General features: G+C 42.4%; 1 protein-coding gene across 1 annotated transcript in view; it reads left to right on the plus strand.

The window, feature by feature from the left end:
• Nucleotides 1-10,748: 10,748 nt before the first annotated feature.
• pde4d (phosphodiesterase 4D) overlaps nucleotides 10,749-25,337 on the plus strand; it is a 180,918-nt gene continuing 166,329 nt past the window's right edge. The window contains exon 1 of the mRNA XM_020705821.2: nucleotides 10,749-10,891. The gene's annotated coding sequence lies outside the window, so the exon portion shown is untranslated. The remainder of the gene's footprint in view (nucleotides 10,892-25,337) is intronic.

A 25,337-nucleotide genomic window follows, 5' to 3' on the forward strand; every position in this document is an offset into this window, starting at 1 on the left:
TCAGAGAGGTGGCCAAGGAGTTGGGCGAAATCAAGATCACCCTGACTGAAATAAGCTGCACGATGAGGGAATTCTTAAATAAATAATATTTTCCACACCTCTTTTTCTTTACAAGCGACGCATCACTTCCAAACGCTGGCGCACAGCAGCAGCATTTGGCTCAAATGCGTGGGGATGGGGTTCACGGTCGGGGCCAACACAGCAATCAGCGCCAGGGGGTAGAGGCACGTTTTTAAGCTATGCCACATTGTGTAGCACAGCACATGTGCACGATTTGGCACACACTGTCACTTTCACGTGTTTCTTCCATCTGCCGACGGTGTCGCCATTTCTCATTTCACCCGTTTTTGTGCGTACGCCTGGGTCAGAGCTTGCGTGGAGGACCGCACATTTTCCCGTCAAGTTTGCTTTTTATAAATCTCAACTATTGCGTAGAGAGTGGCGTACGCCTTCTTTTGTGCGTACGCAACGTTTATAAATGAGGCCCCTGGACCTAATAAAATAAGAATAAATGAAGGCGATTGTTCACAAGTCTCAAACATTAAGTCTAAAGTCGAATTTTATGTGTTAAATGTGTGATTCTTGAATGTGAGTATAGCCAATGGTGTTAACAATGGACGAGCAGGGAGGGGCTTCTTCTTCTTTATAAGTGCATATCCACCACCTACAGTTGGAAGAGGCTTGGAGCAAAATGTCAAAGCGGTGCAAATCTTGCTCCGGGTTTTATCATTCACAGCTCTATTCCAGTGTATGAAAGACTTGGTGTCGTATATTTCCGGCTGGGCAGAAAACGGCAATTACTGATTTCTCCTCCGTGATCAATTTTCAAATGGTTGGCACTTCCGTCCACATGTCACTATCAATTCGGACTCCCTGATTGGTCAAAGTACAACCTAGTTTAAATTTCAACCCGCGTTCAATGTTCGCGTGTTTTGAACGTAAAACCCAAAATCGGTCGTAAAAATGTAGGTAGGGATGTGTGAAAGTTTTGAACAGGGAAGCCCGAAACGCATGTTTATGCAGGTCTACAAAGACTTTTCATTGGAAGTGGCTGGTTGAACACGCTTTGCTGAGGGCGGTGTGAATGTAGCTTTAGTCCCCGTCTGCCTGCCACCTCCATTGCCTGTTTGTCTGACTAGGGTCACAAATTGGATCAAGCCTTTTAAAAACAGATGTCACGGTGCCTCGGTCTGCCCCGCCCCCTCAGCTCTGCTCCTGACTTCCTCCAGCTGTGACCACTTCATCTCATCAACCTGCCTACTCTTAAGGAGATCCAACCCATTCATCGACGCCAGTTCGTTAACTCCTAACGGTGACTACGCCTGGTCAGCCTGCTCAAGTCCCATGTCTCTGTCCTGCCTTGCTCTCATGTTCTGCCTCTCTGTCTCAGGATTTACCCAAACGAAGGTCACCTGTGTGGAAGTCTGCCGTCACTCATCTGCCGTCCTGAACCGAGCTCGGAGTCCTCCAGCCGCGGTGTTCCCTCCAGCCTCGCCACGAGCCACGTCCGGATTCCCTCCTGTCAAAGGATTTATTCTCTTCAACTTTTCCTGTGATTAAACTCACTTACCAAGTTACTTACCCGACTGATCATTCTGAGTTCCAGCATCTGGGTCTGTCTCGCCTGAAAACCATGACAGAACGAACTGGCCAAAACCCAGACCCAGCTGACTCAGATGGTCTACGCTACGCCGTGAGCCAACAAGGAATCATCCTGGGACGCCAAGCTGACGCGCTATCCCAAATAGCATCGGCTCAACAGGAACTTTTTCGGCGCCTCGATGGTATGTCACAAACATTAACAGAAATCACCAGTCAAGCCTCCGCTTCTGCTCCTACAGTTCCGGCCGCGACTTCCGGCAACAACCCCTCTTCCGCCGCCGTCACGACTCCTGAAAATTTCCGTCTCCAACCGGAACCTTTCCACGGCAACACGGAAGCATGCGGGGGCTTTCTCCTCCAGTGCCAGTTACTCTTCCAACAAGCTCCACGATACTACTACTCCGATCACAGTAAGATCACGCTAGTCATCAACTCTCTTCGCAGTAAAGCGCTACAATGGGCTCAGGCTTTCTTAGCCGCCAATCCTATATCATACTTACCTTTTGAACGATTCATTAATGAATTTAAGTTGGTGTTCGATCAGCCCCGTAAGCAAGACGAAGCAGCACGCAAGCTCCTTTCACTCCGACAACGAAACCGCTCCGTTAGTGAGCATATCATAGACTTCCGCATCCTGGCTGTGGAGGCTGGATGGTCGGATCCAGCTCTCCGTGGGGTCTTTTACCAGTCCCTCAACGAAGCTATCAAAGATCATCTATGTACCCAGCCGGAGGCTAACACTTTCGAGGAACTAGCGGCTGCCGCCTTACGCTCCGCAGGGCTCCAGACTAACTTTTTTCACTAGGAGCATAGTGGCCCCTAACTGAAAATTTTAGGGGCACAACCAGAAAATTTAGGGGCGCATACCGTAAATCAACATGCAAACCAAATCTACTAATTTCCACTGTATTACTAATAAATACTTTAATAATAGATGCAGAAATTACAATGTGCTGTTTCTCATTCAGTGTCACATTTTATTCTTCACTTTTGAAAATGCAACAAGAAGGTAAACTGACAGCAGCATCACTGTCATGACAGTACAAATAGTTAAGGAAACGGATGGAAATTTATCTTTGTGACACCAAATAGGTGCAGCCAAGATGCACAATAAGTGTGTTTGAGATCACCCAGGTGAACTCAACGCTGCACAGATCACCTGGTGTGTGACATATATTTTTGTTTTTGCTCCAACATCACCTGTCAATCATCACAAAGATATCGCGTGAAAGGGGTGGGAGTAAGGGGCCACCCTACCCGGACACAGCTGGAAACTGAACTGACTGAAAGCTGCCCTACAGACTACAAAACAATGCATTATGGGACATGTGTCTTGATGGTTTTTGTAGTGGAGTGATCAATTAAAATAATTTAAAATACCAATTCATTAAAAAGGCTACATACATTAGAAAACCTTAAATAATCATAAAATATATAATAACACAGATCATACTAAGGGGGAGAAGAATATAGAAACTAAATTGAATGTTAAGGACAACTCCAACTTCCTGTCCTCCTTCAGTCTTGCTGCAGATTCGCTTTCATCTCACAGCCCCCCCCCGCCTGGTCTCCCCAACGATCCAGGGGAGGTGCCGGTTCATCTCAAACACGTCTATCGTTGCATTTTCCCCAACGTATTTTCAGTGAGTCTAAAACTAATGTTGTTTTTGCTCGAGCGTGTTTAAAGTTCAAGCCCCGTTAGCTGTCACGCATGTAGGTGTGGGACATTAATTCTCCTCAGCTGACCCGACTCCCGCGGGAGCGGTGTGCTGCCGTAACCCGTATGATGCGCCGCCGTAACCGTCACCAAAACCTAAACCTTCCTCCGGGACTGTGTGACCCAGAGAAAAGTTCAGCACGGACTGCATGTATTTAGAAAATTACGAGCGAAAATATACGTTCTAAAGGAAAGTAAGGAACTCCTTAATGTGGTCCGGGGAGGGAGGGGGCTGTCAGGTGTCCTGCTTTCAGGCCCGGTCATTGTCCCGCCCCCAAGAGTCATATACCCCACTGTGATTGGTTGGTCAGCTTCGCGAGTGTGTGTGTGTCTGCCTGCGTGCGTGTGCGCTCGCGTCTCATTGATTATTTCATTGATCATTGACGTGCCCCTTCCACGTTTAATGTATAAAAAATACGAAGGGTTGGGGAGGCAAATTTACTGGTCGCACATGTGCGACTGGATGTAAAATTCAGTCGCACACTCTCAAATTTTGGTCGCAAAATGCGACCAATTGCTCGCAGTCTGGAGCCCTGCTCCGACATCAGGCTACAGGAACGTAACGGGAGTCGGAGTCATGTGACCAGGAAGACTACTACGCTAACCCCCCTCGTCACTCCCATGGACTGTAACACCACTCTTCGGTCTGATACTCCTCGCACCATCCCAGAAGAGCCTATGCAGATCGGGCATTCAAAAATCACCGCCGAGGAGCGGCTTAGACGTCGCAACGAAGGTGCGTGTTTCTATTGTGGAGAATTAGACCATCAGATTAATCAATGCTCCCGCCGTTTAAACTCCAGAACCCCCCGTTAAGAGACCGGTCGCGGGGGGATTGTCCCACTCATAATAATTTCTTGTTTGTTCCGGTCAAGTTATGCCACGAATCCCGAATTCTTGACTTTCAGGCGCTGGTCGATTCAGGCGCAGAACAGAATTTAATAGATCAGAGTATCGTTGAGCGCTTAGCGTTACCCACTGAACAACTCCCCTCTCCGGTCCATGCTGCTGGGTTGGGGGGACAGCATCTGTCCATTATTTCCCATCGCACCAAGCCGGTTATGCTTATTACCTCGGGGAATCACCGCGAGTTCATTCAGTTCTTTGTCACTCGCACACCCCAGACTCCTGTCGTATTGGGATTCGCGTGGCTTAAACTCCATAATCCTCACCTCGATTGGTGCCGTTTTACTATCAGGGGGTGGAGTGATTTTTGCATGGGTCACTGTCTCCAATCGGCCTTATCCTCCGTTTCCACGCCCTCGAGCAGTGAACCCGAAATTATTGACCTTTCCAATATTCCGGACCTTTATCATGATTTAAAACCCGTGTTCAGTAAATCGAAGGCTTCTTCCTTACCACCGCACAGACCTTATGATTGTGCCATCAACCTTCTCGAGGGCGCCACCCTGCCCAAGGGAAGATTGTTTAACCTTTCGGGTCCCGAAAAGAAAGCTATGGAGCTTTACATTCAGGAAGCCCTAGCTCAGGGTCACATTCGTCCCTCCTCTTCCCCAGCCGGGGCCGGATTTTTCTTCGTCGAGAAGAAAGACAAATCACTCAGACCTTGTATAGATTACCGCGAACTTAACCAAATAACTATTAAAGATAAATATTCTCTCCCACTCATCAGCTCGGTCTTTGATTCCATTCAGGAGGCACGCATATTCTCTAAACTCGACCTTCGCAATGCCTACCACCTCGTGCGTATGAGAGAAGGCGACGAATGGAAAACTGCATTTAATACTCCGCTAGGTCATTTCGAATATCTTGTGATGCCGTTTGGGCTAACCAACGCTCCTGCCACTTTTCAACGCTTGGTCAACGACGTCCTCAGAGATTTTCTAAATCAGTTTGTATTCGTGTATCTAGACGACATTTTGATCTACTCCAAAGATCCCAAGAACCACCAGAACCATGTGCGCCTTGTCCTTCAGAGGTTAGCCGAAAACCAGTTGTTCGTAAAGGCCGAAAAATGCCAGTTCCACACTACCAGCACCCCTTTCCTCGGGTACATTTTTGAAGCTGGCAGTATTCGACCTGATCCTGCCAAGATCACCGCTGTTTCCCAATGGGAATCCCCCACGTCACGTAAAAAGCTTCAGCAATTCCTTGGCTTTGCCAATTTCTATCGCCGTTTTATTCGAAATTACAGTGCTATCGCCGCGCCTCTCACACGTCTCACATCCACTGCTATACCTTTTCTCTGGGACTCCACGGCTCAAGCCGCTTTCAGTAATCTTAAGAAACTGTTTGTATCAGCCCCCATCCTCATTCAACCAGATGTTTCCAGGCAATTTGTGGTGGAGGTTGACGCCTCCGACTCCGGGGTTGGAGCTGTCTTATCCCAACGTGAAGAAACATCCGGAAAGCTAAAACCGTGTGCTTTCTTCTCAAAGAAATTATCTCCGGCGGAACGCAACTATGATGTGGGCAATCGGGAGCTCCTGGCAATAAAACTGGCTCTCGAAGAGTGGCGTCATTGGCTGGAGGGAGCGGCTCAACCTTTCATAGTATGGACAGACCATAAAAATCTGGAATACCTGCGCTCTGCCAAACGGCTCAACTCCCGCCAAGCCCGCTGGTGTTTGTTTTTTGACCGCTTTAACTTCTCCATCACTTACAGACCCGGCAGTAGAAATATCAAACCGGACGCCCTCTCACGCCAATTCTGTGACACCGAACACTCCAAGACTACCACCAGCATTCTTCCTGAAACCTGCATCATCGGCAATCTCATCTGGGACATCGAAACCAAAGTTATTCAGGCGCAAGGTGAGGAACCCGATCACCCCACTCCTCCTAACGGCACTCTCTATGTCCCCGCATCTGTAAGGTCGGCAGTCATCACCTGGGCTCATACCTCTCGCATCGCCTGTCATGGAGGAGTCACTCGTACACTCCATCTAATACGAAGACGCTTCTTCTGGCCCTCCATGAATAAGGACGTCAGAGAATACATCGCCGCCTGCTCTACCTGCGCTCGTTCTAAAACTTCCAACTCTCCACCTTCGGGGTTATTGCAGCCTCTGCCCACGCCGAACCGTCCCTGGTCCCACATCTCCATCGACTTCGTCACGGGCCTTCCCGTGTCTCAGGGTAACTCAGTCATTCTCACCGTAATCGACCGATTCTCCAAGTTTGTCCACTTTATTCCTCTCCCTCAGCTACCCACAGCCACTGAAACAGCAGAGGTCCTGGTAAATCACGTCTTCAGACACCACGGTATCCCTGCAGACATTGTGTCCGACCGCGGACCACAATTCATTTCTCAAGTCTGGAAGGCTTTCTGTTCTGCCTTAGGTGCCACCGTCAGTCTTACTTCTGGGTATCATCCCCAATCGAACGGACAAGCAGAACGGGCCAATCAGGAGCTGGAAGCTGCGCTCCGCTGCCTAGCCGCCCAGAACAACTCTGACTGGTCTAAATACTTGGTCTGGATCGAATACGCCCACAACACACATCCCTCCTCTGCCACGGGTGTGTCACCGTTTGAAGCATCTCTGGGTTATTTACCTCCTCTGTTTCCATCCCATGAACTAGATCTCACCGTTCCATCTGTCCAAGACCACCTTCAACGCTGCCAACTCATTTGGCGCCAGACTCAAGAGGCCCTCCGTCGCTCCAAGGAAGATAACTGCCGTACTGCCAACCGCCACAGGGTGGCAAGCCCCGACTACCAACCGGGCCAGAAAGTATGGTTATCTTCTAAAAATATTCCGATCCAGGCCACGTCCCGCAAGCTGGCTCCACGTTTTATTGGACCTTTCACCATAGATCGCATTATCAACCCCTCATGTGTCCGTCTTCACCTTCCGGCAGCCCTCAAAGTCCATCCGTCCTTTCACGTTTCTCAGATCAAGCCTGTTATGGACAGTGAATTGTGCCCGCCTTCCGCTTCCCCACCACCCGCCCGGCTCCTCGACGGCGCTCCGGCGTTTACTGTCAGCCGTGTTTTGGATGTCCGGCGCCGGGGGCGCGGTTATCAGTTCTTGGTGGACTGGGAGGGTTATGGTCCTGAGGAACGATCTTGGATCTCCCGTTCCCTCATTTTGGACCATTCCCTCATTTCCGATTTCTACCGCGCCCACCCGGATCGTCGGCCTCGACCGCCCAGCGGCGGTCGTTAGGGGGGGGGGTACTGTCACGGTGCCTCGGTCTGCCCCGCCCCCTCAGCTCTGCTCCTGACTTCCTCCAGCTGTGACCACTTCATCTCATCAACCTGCCTACTCTTAAGGAGATCCAACCCATTCATCGACGCCAGTTCGTTAACTCCTAACGGTGACTACGCCTGGTCAGCCTGCTCAAGTCCCATGTCTCTGTCCTGCCTTGCTCTCATGTTCTGCCTCTCTGTCTCAGGATTTACCCAAACGAAGGTCACCTGTGTGGAAGTCTGCCGTCACTCATCTGCCGTCCTGAACCGAGCTCGGAGTCCTCCAGCCGCGGTGTTCCCTCCAGCCTCGCCACGAGCCACGTCCGGATTCCCTCCTGTCAAAGGATTTATTCTCTTCAACTTTTCCTGTGATTAAACTCACTTACCAAGTTACTTACCCGACTGATCATTCTGAGTTCCAGCATCTGGGTCTGTCTCGCCTGAAAACCATGACAACAGAAGGATAAAAAAGCCATTAGAACCAAGGATAGCCCATTTTCTGTTTGAATAAATAGTTTTTTAGCATTGAGGTAAATATCTAAGTAAGAAAGAGGATCTATTGCTTTTATTTGCAATGGTAGGATTTTTCAACCATAAAACACAAGTGGCATTTCCTCAAATTGTGGTTTATAAAACTCTTCAAAGATGTGGCAACTACTCTTAACAGTTTTAACGCAATATTCCATATTAATTAAGTAAATGTTAACTATAAGCAGTGAGGTCAGCTGTTTAAGATGGAATCTTATAGGCATTGAGCCGAGTGGATGGACACCAGCTGCCCAGGGTGGTAACCCATTACATGCATATAATAATTTGATCTAATTATTTCTGTTGCTTGTCAAGCATAGAGTAGAAACTTCTTTGCACTGTCGCTTTTCTGAATCTTTGGATCACCCTCTAAGATCCCTTAACCCCCTAATACATGAGCTTGTCTATTTATGATGAACTGCTGTCTTACAGAATTTAAGGGGTTACCTTGAAAATAAAAGGTTGTCCTTTTGACAGGAAAAAAAACAAGTCGGAGTCTCTCCGAGCTAAATTCCACTCACTGCAGAGGTGAGAATCTGTTTTTGCCTGATGGTATGGGCCCAGTGCCTCCAAGGGAAACATGTGAGTGTGTGGGAATGAATCACTGTGACTGTTTTGGAGGCTAAAACACTATGACAGAGAGCCTGTTTGAGCATTCAGCAAGCAGAACATACATTTAATGGTTGAGCAATACAAACCTCATATGCCAATAAAAACTTGGAGTTTATCTTTGTAAAGGGGACATAAAAAATTGCCGTCGTTGATGTGCTGGTTGATTTTTCATTTTTTGGGACTGCATGCCCAGATCTTTATTGGAGATAAAATAAACCATTCAATTAAAAATACATTTTGAGCAATACCAGATCCAGAAAAGTCATAAAAAAAGCCAAATACAAGCTTCACTAAGTAGCCAGAGCTTTTAAATAATTTCTCAACAAACTGGAAGAACAGTGCACACAAAAACATTTAAAAACCCTGAAATGGTTGAGGAAATCTTTAGGTAACACTTCTGGGCTGGCTGGATTAATTTATTGATTTGATTAATTTTTATTCCTATCTTATCCTAAGATAGGATAGGAATAAAAATATTCAAATCAATCTTATTACAGAATTTAAGGGGTTACTTAGAAAATAAAAAGTTGTCTTAAGATAGGATACAGACAACATGTTGGCAACTTACATAATCATTAAGTGAAGGAAAAAGGAGAATTAATCTTACTTTTACTGCCTCTTCATGTATCCATAAGGGGGCCCTATGCCGGTCCCCAGGCCGGATAAACAGGGTTGTGTCAGGAAGGGTGTCCGTCAAAAAGAGTTATGCCAACAACCCCTGAAGGGATATGATGAAAGGTGAAACATTTTTATTGTCTATTCGTATTACAAATACATTTTTTATTTAACTTTTTAAAACAAAGTAGTATCTGTTGCTATTTTTTTGCCATCCTAGGGACATTCAACAATAGTGCTATATAGAAACGGATTAAATAATCATGATCACAACGTTCCATATTTCAATTAAAGGTGATATTTATGGTTGATGTTGGGATTTTCCCTATGATGCACCGCTTCCTTATTTTGTTTTAAAATTCAGGTCAAAACTTCTGTTTTTTTAAAGTCCTTTTAGAAAAAGGAAATTACGGACATCCTTAGTAAGATTTAGGCATTTAGAGCTTCCATTTGGAGTAAACGTATAATTTGTCTTTTATTTTGCTATTTAAACTCACTCCCTGTTCTTGATCTCACAGAATTTCTCTTTAACTTGAATGACACTATTTCTATGCAGTGGCTTGTTTGTCTTGTGTTAACCTAAAAACAAGCTGAAATCATGAAGCTTCCACCACCATGCTTGACAGATAAAATGAGACCTTTCTGTTTAAAGATTGTTGGGTTAGACCAGATTCAACACATCCTTACATTGGTTGGTTTTGTTCGTTTTAAAGTTCATCTTTTGAATCCTCAGTTTTTCTATTTTTCTTTTCCATTTTTGGTGGATTATGATTTAAATAAACTTGCAGGAACTTATTTTTTCCCACCATGCTTCTCATTCTTTTCAAAATGAAAAAAGGCAATTTTTTTCATCACAGCTTTTCAGTGTTTGGACATGGTGAGAGCTAAAGACGAGTTTATTAAGGCCTGAGAAATAGTTTTTTCCCCTGAAGAATTCACATGAATTGATTTCTATTCTTGCTAAAAATAATGTCTTGTGAAAAAAAGTGAGAGCAGTAAACACTGCAACCATCTCCTTTTTTTTTGTATATTTAAAGTCTGGGTTTAATCCCCTATCGTCCTTCCTCTGTTATAATCCCATCCTAATTTGACTAAAACAGGCAGCAGTGAAGCGAGGATTTATGGAAACAGAGAGGAGAATTTCATGGCCTTAAATCTGATAGATCATGCACTTGAAAGCATCTTGACAGAGTAAATCCTAACATCCATCTTTAACAGACATTTGCCTCTTTTTTACTCTGTCTTCTTTGGAGCTATGTTTTCATAATGTAAATGTTCCCAAAACTTCTCATTCACTCATGACTGAAGTACAATTCCCCTCGCTTTGTCATGCACCATGACTTTGTCCACAACCACGAGAACTTCCAGCAGTAGGAGGGGTGAGTGCCTGCAGCAGGAAAGCATGCGGTTGGCCAATTGGAAGAAAGCAGCCCGACATGATTGGCTGCAAGACTGGGAGCTGTGAGCAAAGGTTCCCTCCTCGTTCTGGAGAGCATCAGTAAGCAGCAGAGGGAGACTTGATGCGTCTGAGATGCACACCAGATCGTTTTGCTTCTTTAGTGTCCTTTGATTGGGGTTCAGAGAGAGGAGACGCAAGGGGGTGCTGGGAAGGAGGCAAAGGATTATCTTATCTTCATATACCTTCAAGAAAAAAAAACTTCAGGGTAAGTTTTTTGGAATTTCCTCCCTCTTTCCTGCCAGTTAAGACAAACTAGAAGTACTGTATGACAACGTGACAGCAGTTCCTCTTTATACGGAGTTGCTGAATGTGCAAAAGTGACACAAGAGTAACAGTGATATAACCTCCCTCTTTCATCGGAAAAAGTCTGTGCAACAGATAGTACAAGATGACGTGCCTGGGTTTGTTTTTATTAGGCAGCAGTTGTGTGCATGTGTTGTGTCTGCAAGTATGGGCATGCATGCAGCTTAGTGCACACACATTAAAGCATGTTGGATGAACGCATAGGATACCGGCTTGTGCTCGAGGGCAGGAAACCGGTGCAGTGCGACTTCACAGTGACCAACCTCATCATCTAACTTGTACCTGTTATGTTGCATGTAGTGACAGCAAAGCTCAAGGACCCCCTCCCAAAATCTCCTGGTGTGACTTTCAGGCTGCAGGGTGGTGGCGGGGATGCTGGTAGTTGGCTATAAATAGGCTTGCTCCAAATTGTGCTGCAGTCACACATAAATTCAGAGGGAACAAGAAATGACTGTCATTGTTTGTGTTAAGGCAGGAATTTTCCTGTGTAGTGTTTTTAAGCAAAATAAACAACTCATTGAAAGACAGGAAAAAAATCCACAACCACACTTTGTTGATTTGTTTTGTCCCAGTTTATTTTTTTATTCAATTTTTTAATGCATGAAAACATTTTACTTTCTTGTTAACTTGCCAAACAAATGGAGAAAAACTCAAGTTTTCTTTCAGATTGTTAACAGCTCTTCCGTCAGGATTTCATGCTTATCTAATTTCCAGTCAAAACAACCTGCTGTCGAGTAAGAAAGAGGTCTTTGTGTGCGCTGGAACCAGCACTGACTCGATTTTTGAATGATGCAGAACCGCACTCATAAAGGATGACTTTTCCAGCGAGTCTTTCACTATTTTCATGCAACCTCACATTTTGACTTGTTTTATGTTTTGTTCTCCTGTTATTGTCTTGTCATGCATCATGGTGGAGACCATGACTCATGAAGGAACCATGGCTTTGACATCACTGTGGCTTTTTGTTTTTTACCTCTGCCATTTTTGATTTTGGGGCAAACTTTAAATGAAAAAGTAATAATTCTATTATGTTCGTAAAAACAAACAAACACGTTCCTGTAGTCCTTTCTGGCTCCTGAGCAGAGGAAATGACTCACAGGCTACAGTAGTTGTCTGTCATCCAGAGCTTCTTTTTTGCATTGCAGAACACAGCGCTCTGTGTTTTACCTGACCTGTAATATGCAAATTTAAATAGCCAGATTACTAAAACAGTGATGAGCACCACCTCCATGTGGAGAAATCAATAAAACCCAAGCAGCACCACTGTTTTACATGTGCTTCACCTGAGAGCTGCCCCTGAAAAACTGACCTGTCATATTCGATTAGAACATTTCTGCCCTTTTTGTTCTTTTTTATATCCATGTTGCATTTGAGGAAAATGATTAGGTAGCTCATGTGAAGGTTTTTTTCATGCTCACCTTCAGGTTTACCCTAGCCACTAAGGTGAACCCAGTCTCTTTTTCTGAATGAGTGCTGCTGCCAGCGAGACTGCAGTAAAGTGAGCCTTGATTTAAAAACTGTGTAGCCAACAGTGAGAAAAAGCATCTGCAGTCCTGCTCTGTTTTCAAAAGAAGACTTTTTTTTATTCTTCTTTTGTTTCAAAAATCCTCACATGAGCTCAAATCTGATCATCTGCAAGACCGTAACTGACAGTGACATTGTCAGCTCAAATGTTTATCAGGTTTTGCTGCACTGAGACGGCTCAGCTTGCAGAAAAAAAAAGACTCAACGGGGGTAAATTGTGACTTTCCAGAGGTAACAGTTCAGGGGGTCAAGCAACAGTGGAGTACTGTGGTGTTTTGCGCCTCTGAAAGTCAAATGTCACAGGTTTCCCTCGACTGTTTTTGGCATTTTAGCTGGGGGTTGCTGGAAAATTGTATCATTTGCTTCCCAAAGCATATTCATTACTGTAATAAAGACGGTGTTTGTTTTCCTTTGTTTTTCTGGCAAGAAGGACCCGGAGTAAGTCCCCAAAAGCTCTCACGCATGGGCAGAGCAATGTGTATACACTCACACACACACAAAAACATGTATGCAAGAAATACCAAAGGCATTTAAGAGTCTTTTTCTTATATGAAATTCTGTTCCCATAACAAGGGGAACAGGGTTAGTTGTTTACTCAGGGCTTTTAGGTGATTCTGAAGCTATTGGACTCCATTAACTTTTACTGCGCTGCTGGATTATGTGCAATAGGTATTCATTAAAATGGATTCACTCATCAATTTTATTCTTTTATTTCAGTTTTTAGTAGCTGAAGATATGTGTTGCAGAATGACTTGTTGCTTTCAAGAAGAAGAAAAAAGGTTTATTGCCTCCAGCTATTTGGCATCATGAATTCAGAACAGAGTGTGCCGAATGATGTTAAAATCCAGAGATGAGTGTGACTCTTGAACCTTTAATGGCGTCATTTTTTTTTCTTTTGCCCTTAAATGGCAGCATTCTCAGGAAGGCTTTGAAAATATCCAATGCTATATAACTGGAGTAGTTAAATCGATCTAAAACAGCATTTTCTCCCTTATTTTGTGCAGCCCAATAAACACAGGGCAGCAGGTGGAATCAGTGAAACCACAGCACATTTTTGAGACACACTGCTGGAGCCTTTAACTGATGTTAAACATGAATGTTTAAGGCAAACAGAGAAGCCTTTGCTAGGAGCTCTGCCTCTGCAGACTCATGTGGGGCAGGAAGAGTGACCTCTGAGGGACACCATAGGGGAAAAAAAAAGTTTGAAAGCCACTTCGCTTCACATACTTCCTTTTCTTTTTGTTTTTCTGGAAGTCCTGTCATTGTTTGTCAGCTTTTTAAAAAAAATTAAAGCAACGACCACTATAAGGGTTTTTTGGATCTGCCCTTGATGGCCTTAATTGTGTGTAGGAGGGGAGGTTTAGACGTCTCCAGAGATTGGTGGTATGCTGGTCATGTTTGGTCATCTCTTGCGCGTCGCATCCTGGTGTTTTGTTGAACGAATAGGAAAATGAGGCTTTGTGCACAGATACTTTCCATAAACACATGTTGACATTTTCCCAACTGCAGTTGTTCTTGAAAGGGTCTTTCCATAAAAAATAGGAAAGCTTTGAGTTTGTGGAGATGGAAAAAAAATGTGTTTAATTCATTTATTATTGCACATCCTCTCTTTGTGTCTGATCTTGATACGAGACTATTAGGCAAAGACCATACCATTCTACTAAATTATTATGCGCAATTTTACCCACTTAAACTAAGTAAACAGTGGGTAAATGGTCTATTTGCTATAATTTGTGGCAGAACTGTGAGTTTCCCTTTGTGTGACGTACTTCCATACACACACAAAAACACACACAAACAGGCTAATGGCTATTTAAGTATTTGCTTTTTCTGTACACATGTTGATGGGTACTTGAACAAATTATTAAAAGCTCTATTTACTTTTAGTGCATGTGTTGCTTTAGACTTATAATGAGCTCAGTGTATAAATAGTTTGCTACTGTCAATGGTTTATAACATGAAAGAAAACATGCAAACATTTACAAAAACATACCAGAGAAAGTTTATCTCACAGGAGTGCAAACGCGGTGAGAAGGGCTGAATTAGTACCACGCCATTGATGGTAGATGGAACAGATTTGGATCAAATTTAGGACAGCATAATTTAAAATTTTGGTTAAATAATTTAAAATAAATAAATGGCATATGTTGATGGGTCCATTTCACTTGATCTTTTAATTTTTCCCTCCATAATAAAAATGACTATTGTTATAATTGTTTATCCTAATTGCCTGGTGACATACTCCCAAACCTCTTGTCATAAATTAGTAATGTAAGAAAAAGTAGTTTTTTTAATACTATTAAGCTAGTTGATAAATATTTTTATTAATTTAAATGGGCTTATGTTTTTAAATGACTTTGTATTAAAAATGTGAAAAGCTTTGACCATATTATGAATTTTCTTCTTCTGTGCACACAAGGAAACGGTTTCTTGAAAAATAAAAGTGTAAAAGTTACTTTAAAACAATATTTGCGTGTCTTACAAAATACTTGATGAGTGTCATTTATTAATTCTGCCCTATTTCAAAAAGACATCTTCAGAAGGTAAAGTTAAAATATGTTTCCAGTGATTGAATCTGTTACAAACTTATCCTGTCATCTGATGTTGTTTTTCACTCACTACTAAAGGCGTTTTTAACTAAATTAAAGAAGCAATTTTTTCAAGGTTAACCAGGTTCTTCCATGTGGCATCAGACAAAACAAAGCAGTTTTTATGATCAACATCAAAGAGTATAAGTACACAGACATGCCCAAAATATTTTTTTTTAAAAGTCAAGTCTCTTGAGGCTGAGCTTCAAGTATCAAGTCAATCAATGTAAAACTTTGTATATTTAATGAACAAGTCACAAATTCAAGTTCCAAACCCTGTAGAGTGTTTGGGCCAAATGTGGTCTGTATAACAGTCAAACACCAGTGGTAACTTTGTAAAATGTCTGTTTAAAACTGACAATTTGCTTGTAGAGCCTCGTAGAGGAGATGATAATAGGATCAAAAACGATGCATTTGAAGTTATATTAAAAATGTTCCTACTAGAAAAAAATAAAAACCTTTTCCACAAATTTTGCATGGAAATTTTGATCAATTCACTTGTGACAGCAATTGTCAAGACTTGGATATTGAAACCAGAAATAAATGCAACACACAAAACATCAATTTCCCAGAACCTTGAATCCATTTTTGACAGAAAACCGTTATAAAAATGTTCAAGTATATTGCTTCCAGGGGGGATGGAATAAAACGACATGTTAAAAGTCTGAGATCACCGCACTGATAAACCAGGAAAAGGCATTGAACAAGAATACAGCTGGTAGGTAGAGAGTGGTGAGAGGTAATTAGAGCTGTGAAGAAGGAAGCAAGGCTGGCTAAAATAGTGTCTGAATTACAGTTACCATAGAAAGCATTAATATAGAAGTGGGGGATTGGGATATGGAGGAATTGTCTGAATAATTACTTCTTATCATCTTTGGCTGAACCCTTTATCTTGATCTAGTTGAAAAAAGTCAGGAGGGTAAAGAAAAAAGGCCAAGAAATTCGTAAAAAACTGCAGACAGGGGTTGTGAAACATTGTGAAGCACTTACACAAGTGCACTGTGGGGCTGAAAGAGCAGCCATTGAGAACCTCAGAGCCTGCAGTAAGGAGGCCAGGCATAGGACTGCAGGTAGCAGGTTACAGGTGAGTTTAAAGGAAGAACATATGATCTACCTATTTCAGATGTGGACCGACCAAAAAAAAGTAGAAGTGAAGGAAAGGAGTGGAACAGACAGGAACAAGAAGAAAAAAAGAAAAGTAGGAACAAGCTAAAATGCATGGGAGGGGCAAATAAAGGGGAACACAGGCAGGGACAGCGGGAAAAGCTTGTTTTGATTTTATTAGCTGCCTCGTTCTGGGTTTTTACCCAACCTTTGTTGTGTTCATTTTCAGTTAAGGTGTCTCTTTATCCTGCAATGACGTGCCTTTAATTATGACTCATTAAATGTTTGTTTCCTCACCTGTCTGCGTCATGCGCCTGCATTTAAAACCCCTGCTAATTAAAGGGCAGGGAGCTCTTCAAAAGCGTCTGTGAAGTAAGTCAAAAAGTGTTACCTTCAATTTGTATGGAATCAGGAATCTCAGAGCAGACTTTCAGATTAATTTTCATGTCTCATTCCCTTTATAATCCCTCTCCTTATCTGCACACAGAAATACAAACTGTTCCCTTGACCTGAAAAAGCTAATTGGCATCAATGGACTGCTGTGCGATTAAAGGCAGCTTTGCAATTTCCCTCTTTCTCTAGTTTAAGCCACAAAAAGTAATGTCATGTCACTTTGTGTCCCTTCTTCACTTCCACTTTATTTCCCTTCTTCACTTCCACTTTATTTGTACTTTTTCATTGTGGTGAGAGAAACAGGCTGTCTCAAGACTGTTATCCTGTTCAGCTAACTATGGTTGGTGGCCTGCTAGCCTCAGAAAAGCTAAAATAAAACTTTTAACATTTCATTTTACAGGAAAAAGTTACATTTGCAGCTCTTTTAATTATAGTTCTTCCACAACTTAATGTAATTCACAAAACCGCTTCACAGAAGGGATTTCTGATGTACTTTGTAGAAGTTTAAAACAGATGTTTTCTTTTTCATTTATTACTTTAGCTGCTTTTCCTGTTTTTTTGTTTTTAAATGTAAAGAACAAATCTAAACTTTTTTTCAATTTATTGATTAAAGTTTAAGAAAAGAGGCAAAGTCACACCTCTTACTGTGCTCAGTATTTCTGCCTCTGGAAATGTTTTTATAAAAACATGATTACAGATATGCAATCAGTTAGTTTCCTGGGTCTCCTCATAATCTGTTGCCAAACTAAGCTGCAGAGGCCAGGTCTTTTTTTGTTTTATGTAACACGACAAGAAATATGAGATGACAGGACTTTTCAGAATAACAGAACATTCTTTCTTTTTTCTTCGACCGAATAGCTTGTTTGCTCAGATTACCTTAACTGTGTGCCGCCTTTGCTCCAGGGAACCTGTCAAAAACAAGGACAGGGGATGGAACTCTGGCTAAGTAACATTTTTAAGCAGTAAGTTATAAAAGGTTTACTTAAAAAAAATAAAAAAGATATACAGCCGCAGATTTCATTTGGGGCTAGGCTGTTGCATTATGCAATTTTATTTAAGACTCTAAAAGCACTAGTTTGCTCAGTGCTCTAAAGACTTGTTCAGCTTGATGGCTCATCTTGTGTGTCCACAACGTTGCAGGTGCAACCGGACCTGATACCAGATCTCCTTAGGTTTGAAGTCTGTAAAGCTGCACAAGCAATAGTGGGTCAAAATATGATTCCATTTGGATTCAGCATGTCTGCTTTAGTCACAACTTAACAGGTGAATATGGGCTGTCTGCAGGTTGTAGGCAGACCTGTACAGGGCACGCAGGTGGTCCGTATGAAATTTTAAGATTGTAGAAAAATTGCTGAGCCCGTAAGGTGAAAATGTTCATTCTATTTTTTTTCTGCTGTGGGTGTCAGGCTGTAGTGAACATTTAAGCAGCACATAATGGGAAAGTAGGTGAGACGCAGGCGTGTTGTACAGATTGTTCAATTGAAAGCTATGTGCTCCTTGCGCGTTCCTCGTTTTGAGAAATAGGAAATTTAGACAACCAGAGATCTCCTGGACTAAAGTGTCTGTTGCTTCCATCACCCTGAAACTCTGACCTTATCCTGTCATCTGATTTAATTTATCATCTAACAACTGAGGTTGTCCCTTTACCTCAATATTTGCAGAATTAATCGTGTTTTAGAATTAGCTTATGCAAAGTGCTTAAGTTCCTATAATGGACTCTGTGAGTGAAACTGTGACAGCAGAACACTAATTTCTCTGCCACCTTGCTCACCTTTGATTAGGAAAATGACGATGAAAAATGTGCAAACACCATCCTCCCCTTTAAGATACAGACCCGGCCCTGTCCTTCAGTTTTTTATTGTTTTTATCTGACTGCCATAGTCTATATACTCTGCTGTCACAAGTGCACGAAGGGTTGGGAGGATGAGAAGGATATCACACCGATACAGCAGCAGTTATTCAAATGAAATTTTATTTGTTTAAAGCATCAGATACACTTAACTCCACACCAGTGGAAAAAAGCAACATGAAACCAGTGCATGCTCATACCAGAGGGATCCAGCCTTTACTCTGGTGTGGCTTTTAAACCCAGGGCTGGGCGTGTGCCCTTGATGTGAAGCCTCACCGCTGTTCTCGGTCAGTCTTGTGTGTGCACATTGAATCAGAAACGATGAGGGACATGCAGGCTGAGACTCGGCTCACCACTGTGTGCCCGCAGTTTCCAGCAGGACTGGATGCATGGAGGTGACTCATCACCAGCTCTGTAGGGCTTACTTCACCCTCGGGTCACTGATGTCATGAGGCTGTAGCGGTGTGTGTGTGCGTGTGTGTGTGCGAGAGAAAAAGCAGGCATGAATCGAGGATGAGGACAATCATTTATGCACACATAAATCATGATATTTTTAAAAAGGAATGAGCATTTGTTTCTCCAGTTTTAAGAATAATGTTTTTAAGAAAGCTTATATGTTCAGCCATCAATCTACATGACACAATTATGCAACTGGATCACTGAGAACATCTGCTCTCTTAAGTATTACTTAATGCTAATCTAAAATGATTATCTCCATTACCTTTTATGAAGAAATTTAAAGACTAACAAAGCAAGTAATGCTTTTTAAAAAAATACTAGTTTAAGTAGGTCATCTGAGTGCAATGAACTGGTAAAATATCATCCAGCAATAATAACAAACTGCGCAAATAAAATCAACTGTAACAGGGGTTACAGAAAATTGTTCACACCAACATCCATCTGTCCTTTGTTTCCATTCCCATAGCAAGACTCAAAAAATATTGTTGCTATTCACTTTTTTTCCACTTGAGGGCAGCAAAACCAAACGCTTTGTGATTGGAGACGCTCAAAACAAGTGTGCATGCTGATCCTTACACAAGAGGAACTGCTGGTCCGAACAGGTGCTTGAGCACAAAAGTTAACCACAAGGCAAATAAAATATATGTTAAAAAAAGACAAATATTACTGCACTAATAAAAAACACACACTCAAACAAATGCATGTGTTCATGTACAGAACAGGGGGGCAGCTGTACAACCTGGAGAAGAAAACTAACAAAATAAAAACCTAATTTAAATTTAATAAGATTGTCAGAATTGTCAAAAACAAGTGTGTCAAATGATTCATAGCCTCTATTGTGACAGTAAAATATGTCCAACACAAGAGGCTTTCAGCTCTCATCTGTCTGCTCAGCTGTTGGGCAGGACAAGTTAAAAAAATAAAATAAAATAAAAACAAGAATTGTCAAAAACATTTGTAAGTGTTCTAAAACCAAACATAAAATGCAAATTTATGCAGTACTGAGAACATATGTGAATCATGAATAATGAAAATGTAAGTCGGTTACCTTCCTGGGCTTTAAGCGTGAGGGTTTATTTAAACTTCTGGTAAATGTTATGATACCTTCCATGATCAGCTTTCTGTGAAAAATATTAAGCTGCTCCAAAGGTTGTCTCCATCAACAAAGCCCTGAAGTCAATAAACAGAATTAAAAATCAAGTTGTTCATTCCAGATATGGCTGGATTAGAGCCACTTTCAATTTTTGCATACTTCATCGCAAATTCATGTCCCGACAAACACTTTATAAGCGCAATAATATGCTTTTAAACTACGGGTTTAGAAATGTCACCTGTTAAAAAATGAAGACTCTGCACAAACTGACGACATAAGTTCATTTCAAGTGTGTGTGAGAGTACTTTTACACACTGAAGATGACAACTCTACACTTCTTTTTATTTGCTTGATTAGTAAATGACTGTGGAAGGGAAATCAAATAATTTATAATACAGAGGAGTATCTTTTCACACAGTCATCCAGAAAAAAGAAAAGAAAAAAATGATAAAGCTCCACCATACAAAATAAATTTGTGGAAAAACGTATAGACTGAAATACAAACAATAGTAAATATGTTTCCATTATTTACTTAAAATGTTCAGGATACCTCAACAGCAGTTGGATCATTTCATGTCTGGAGTTCGACTTGAGTAGCAATTTAATTTCTCAAATGTTTGTTTTTGTGTTTTGCAGGTCATTTTGCGGGACCTTAGCTGCCAAACCAAAAGGCTTCTGTTTTGTTTCTCTTTAGAAAATTCTGGTTGATCATAAATGTGAACTTTTGAGAATTTATGCATTGACTTCACTTTTTTTTGTTTTGTTTTTTCCTTTCTGCCCTTTGGAAGTAACTTTTATAAGTCAGAATCACTTGTGGGTAAACTGTAAAAGGTAAAGGGACATAATGCCCTGAACCCAAATCATTATTCCTCCTCCACTGTGCTTAACAGCGAGTGCAGGAGTTAGTCTGCTTACATACAGTACATACATCCCTGTAACCAAACATCTACACCTCAGCTTTACCAGCATTTTGTTGGTTCGAATGTAACTTGGAGACATAAGAGGTCTTTTTGTTAGTCAACCCATAAATGTGCAGCTAAATGTCAACTGTGTTCACAAAACCACAGAAATCTTGAAAATTCTTCAGAATGTTCTACAACATCTGTGCTTTGAAGAGAAGCTGAAACGATGTTCTGGTGCTGAATTTAAAAATGTGTCAGGACATTTGACAGCTTTCCTCTTCCTGCAGAATTTTTTTTTTTTGTTATGCCTTTAATTTTGAATTTAAATCGGCACAACTGCTTTTTGTTGAAATCCGGTTTAACTTTTTTAAATCCGCACAAGCGTCTTTTAATAAGTTTTTTGCAGTTTTTTGCAACGTATTAGTCAGAGCTTGCTGGTGTTCTCATAGAAAAACTTAACTTTTTTGCACACCACTTGTGCTTTTTAGTTAATTTTAGGTTGAAAAATGGCAGTGTGTATTATGGCGTTTATTTGAAAATTTTTAATTAAAACCTTAATCATCATTATTTAGCTGTATGTAAAACCTTTTATTAGTGTAATGGCATGTTTTCTTTGAGATTTTATAAGCTGAAACTCTTTTCTCCTCTTTTCACCATCATGATCACTAAACAGAGCACCACTTGGAGGAGCCACTGCTGTGTTACAGCGCAGTCTTCCAGAAGGAGGGCGGGGAGATTGTTGCTTCTATTGCCGAGAGGCAAGGCTTCCTTTACTCTGCAGCATTCATCCATGCAAATGGTCCTGAAGCTCCAGTCAGTCTTTAAAATACACAGCGAATCAATAGGAGGATGATTTGTGTAGTGCTATCTTTAAAAGAGTGAAGGAGATCCGTGAGGTGGAAAAATCCACTTCAGTCAAAAGCTAAGAAAGCAGATGGATAATTAGATGCTACATGGGGGAGCTTTTAGTGTGGATCAGACAAGTGTCACTGCCAGTTTTCATCATGTGGCAAAGAAAGGGCTGTGATGTTTTTATTTTAAAAACATCTAATATAAAGCGCTTCAGCATGAAATCCCTTTTTTTTTTACTGATTGGCCACTTTTAGCACTTTTCATCTAAAGGTTGAGTAGGGTTGAATTGCTTTAAAAGTACACTTTTAAAGCAATTCAAGACCATTTTCCTTCAAAAAAAAAAACATCACCAAAGGTAAAGTTTTTCCTTTTAACTTTCTTTCAAAAGGCCAAAGTGTATTCTCAGAAATGATGAATTGATTTCAATAAGAGGCCGAGTTTTTTTTTGAGTGATCATTTTAATACACAGCTGTTGGATTTCCAGAAAGCGATAAAGGACATTTCACTGAGCGACTGGAATGTGGAGCAAATTAGAAATCCGCGACCTTGTGCCGGGTGAGAAGAAGTCACAGCTCAGCTCATTTTTTTGCTCCCTCACCTAATGTGATCACACAGGATGAACTCTCGTCGTTATTCCAACGATGGCAGGAAGTTAATTGAAAAAGCCATCAGAGCATGTATCAAACAGACACAAGAGGAAACTGCATCTGCAGAGGGCAGGTTTAATATCTTGCACTGTGTGAACTTGAGCCTTGCGTTACTTTTCTGTTCAAAACTGTTTATGAAGACGTTCTGTTTAGCATGCTATTTAAAATACTAGAAGTTACTGGTCTAAAGAAAAGGGAAAAAGGTGTGTATTCTGAAGACTCTAGCAACTGACAGAAAGACAGAGGGGAACTTTATATGATCCCACATGTTCATCTAAATGTATCAATTTAATTCAAAAGAATAGTCGGATTCACTTTAAAATCTGCTTTTCACAATAGACATGTGTATTCAAGTATATAAATTGCTGGAAGATGAAATCTGCATCTCCATCAGATCTTCAGCAGAAGGAATCATGAAGTCCTCTAGAAAATTCTGCTGGACTTGTTGCAGGGGTTTTTGTGTTGAATAAATACGATTTACCGACACCAGTGCTGGACATTTCAACCCAGGTCCCACTGGACTTCAAGCAGCTTCTGTTCTGCTCCTCACCAGTCTATCTCCAAATCCTTGATTCCCAAATAACACTCTACTTTCATCAGAAAACAAGAGCTTGAACCACTGGCCAACATTCCAGTGCTTCTTCTCCTTGTCCCAGTTGAGACATGTCCCCCATTGTTCCAAACTCAGAAGAGGCTTTACCAGAGGAACCCGACGGTTGAATCTCGGCCCCCTCCTTCCACTCTTTCTGGATGTCTGCCAGCTTCTTGAATCTTGTCTTTTATGATAATCTGCTTGAGCTCATGCTCATCTCTTTTGCTGGTGCATCTTCTCCTGCTGCATTTTGCCCTTCATTAGACTTTCGGTTGATCTGCTTGGACACAGCGCTCTGTGAACAGCCAGTCTCCTTAGCTGGGAACTTTTGTGGCTTACCCAGACTATGGAGGAGATCAATGACTGTATTCTGTCTGGTTGTCAAGTCTGAAATCTTCCCTATGTTGAACCAAACTGGGACAATTTAATGACATCTGGAGAACCTGTGAGAGTGCTTTGAGTTTAGTAAATAATTAGTCTGTGAAACTCTGTTTAAAGCATTCATGCCATGAAAATTTGGGCAGATTTCTCCACAGTTTTCCAATTTTTTGAAATTCTGTTTTCTTGGGTTTAATGTAATCAAACACTTGAAATCAATTATGAATAAAAAAACTGTTATTCAATGTAAGTTTTTTTAAATCAGATTTTAATTTTTTTAAGTTTTCAAATTCAGATTAACATCTCTTTTGCAAAACAGAACTAATAAAAACAGTTATGTTCCCCTAAAGCTGACATGGTGAAAAAGGAAGTTGCATATAGCTAGAAAAGGTGGGTAAGAAAAATATATTTATGTAAATAAGCTCATACATTAGGAATTTTTTATTTTACATCTTAAAAAGTGATCGTGGCAAGGGCTACTTCATTCTTTACAATTAGGTCAGCTCGTGAAAACCTGCATTTTCATCCATTTTATTTTGACTTCTTTCATTCTTTTTTTTTTTTATAACTTGTCCTGTCCAACAGCTGGGCAGGCAGATGAGAGCTGAGGGCCTCTTGTGTTGGACATATTTTACTTTAACAATAGGGGTTATTAATCTTCAGACAAACCAAAGGTATGTCTGAATAAACCCCTTTTGTAATTGAGGCCAAACTTTATTAATTTCAACCATGTTTGAAAATCTTTGGTGTTGGACCGGACGGAAAAGTAAAGAAGGGAAGAAGAGGGGGGGGGGGGGTAGGAGGGTGATAATAGGAGGGGAGGGGGATAAGACAATGAAGCAGCATAAAGCAACAAGTTCACTGGTTGTTTATCATTACGGTAAGGTTCAAATGTAGTACAAAAAGGGCGGGGCCTGTCCACACACACACTCAAATGTTACCAACACACCTGCTAGCTGCAAAAATGTCCACATGTCAACATGTACACAAAACAGATAGTGTTATAGACTTATGCCTTAAAATCAACTAGTGTGAAATATTTTATTCATTTTATCACGCAAACTATAAGGGCAAAGGTGAGCTAACACCTGTGGCAGCAGCAGCGGCAGCCGGAACCCCCCCAACGCCACACGGGAGCAGGCAGGGAACAACCGCCCCCCGGGCGACCAAATCCGCCACCCAGGCCAGGGCAGCAGGACCGCCGCGAGGCCCCAAGAGCCAGAGAGCAGGGAGGCACGGGGGGAAAGAGAGCGCCGCCCCAGCCCAACCAGGAGAGCGGCCCCCCGCCGCGCCGGGAGAGCCCAACGCAGGGCCTCACCGGAGAAGGACGCCCACAGCCCCAGACGAGCACCCCATCACCACCCAGGAGTTCCGGGCATCCCCCTGCCCCAACCCCAGGTACGAGCCAGGACCCCCCAAGGGAGACCCACTCCGCACTCCAGGCAGCCACCCACCCGGCCCACGGTTGGTCCAGGGAGGAGCAAGGCAGGGGCCCGCCGCCCCCGCCCAGGAGGGGGGCACCCCGGGGAAAAAGGGGGCCCACAAGGGGTGTTGTAAACATGGCCCGATCAGGCTCGGCCACAGTTGGAAATTTGGCGAGGCCCAGCACTCGGGGGCAAGGACCAGAACCCACCCCCCAGGGAAACGAACACCCCCGGCTCAGGTGTAATGTGAACCCCCTCCCGGCGCGGAGAGAGCACCGCCGGGCCCAGGAAACCGGCACCCAGGGGACACGGCCGCCATCGCCAAGGGCCCCGTACCCCCCACCAGGGAAGGGGTAGGGGACAGATGGTCCTAGGTCCCACCTTCCTTGCAAAATGTGTGTGCGTGTATGTGTGTTTGAGAGGGTGTGTGTGTGCATGTGTGTCTGTTTATGTTGGAATGTATATATTGAGGGGGGAGGGGTGTGTGTACTAAGGGGGGTGCAGTTAAAATTGGCGGGTAGGGCACTAAGGAGACATCTCCTG

The sequence above is a fragment of the Oryzias latipes genome, chromosome 9 (assembly GCF_002234675.1).
Source record: "Oryzias latipes chromosome 9, ASM223467v1".
Taxonomy (NCBI): Eukaryota; Metazoa; Chordata; class Actinopteri; order Beloniformes; family Adrianichthyidae; genus Oryzias; species Oryzias latipes.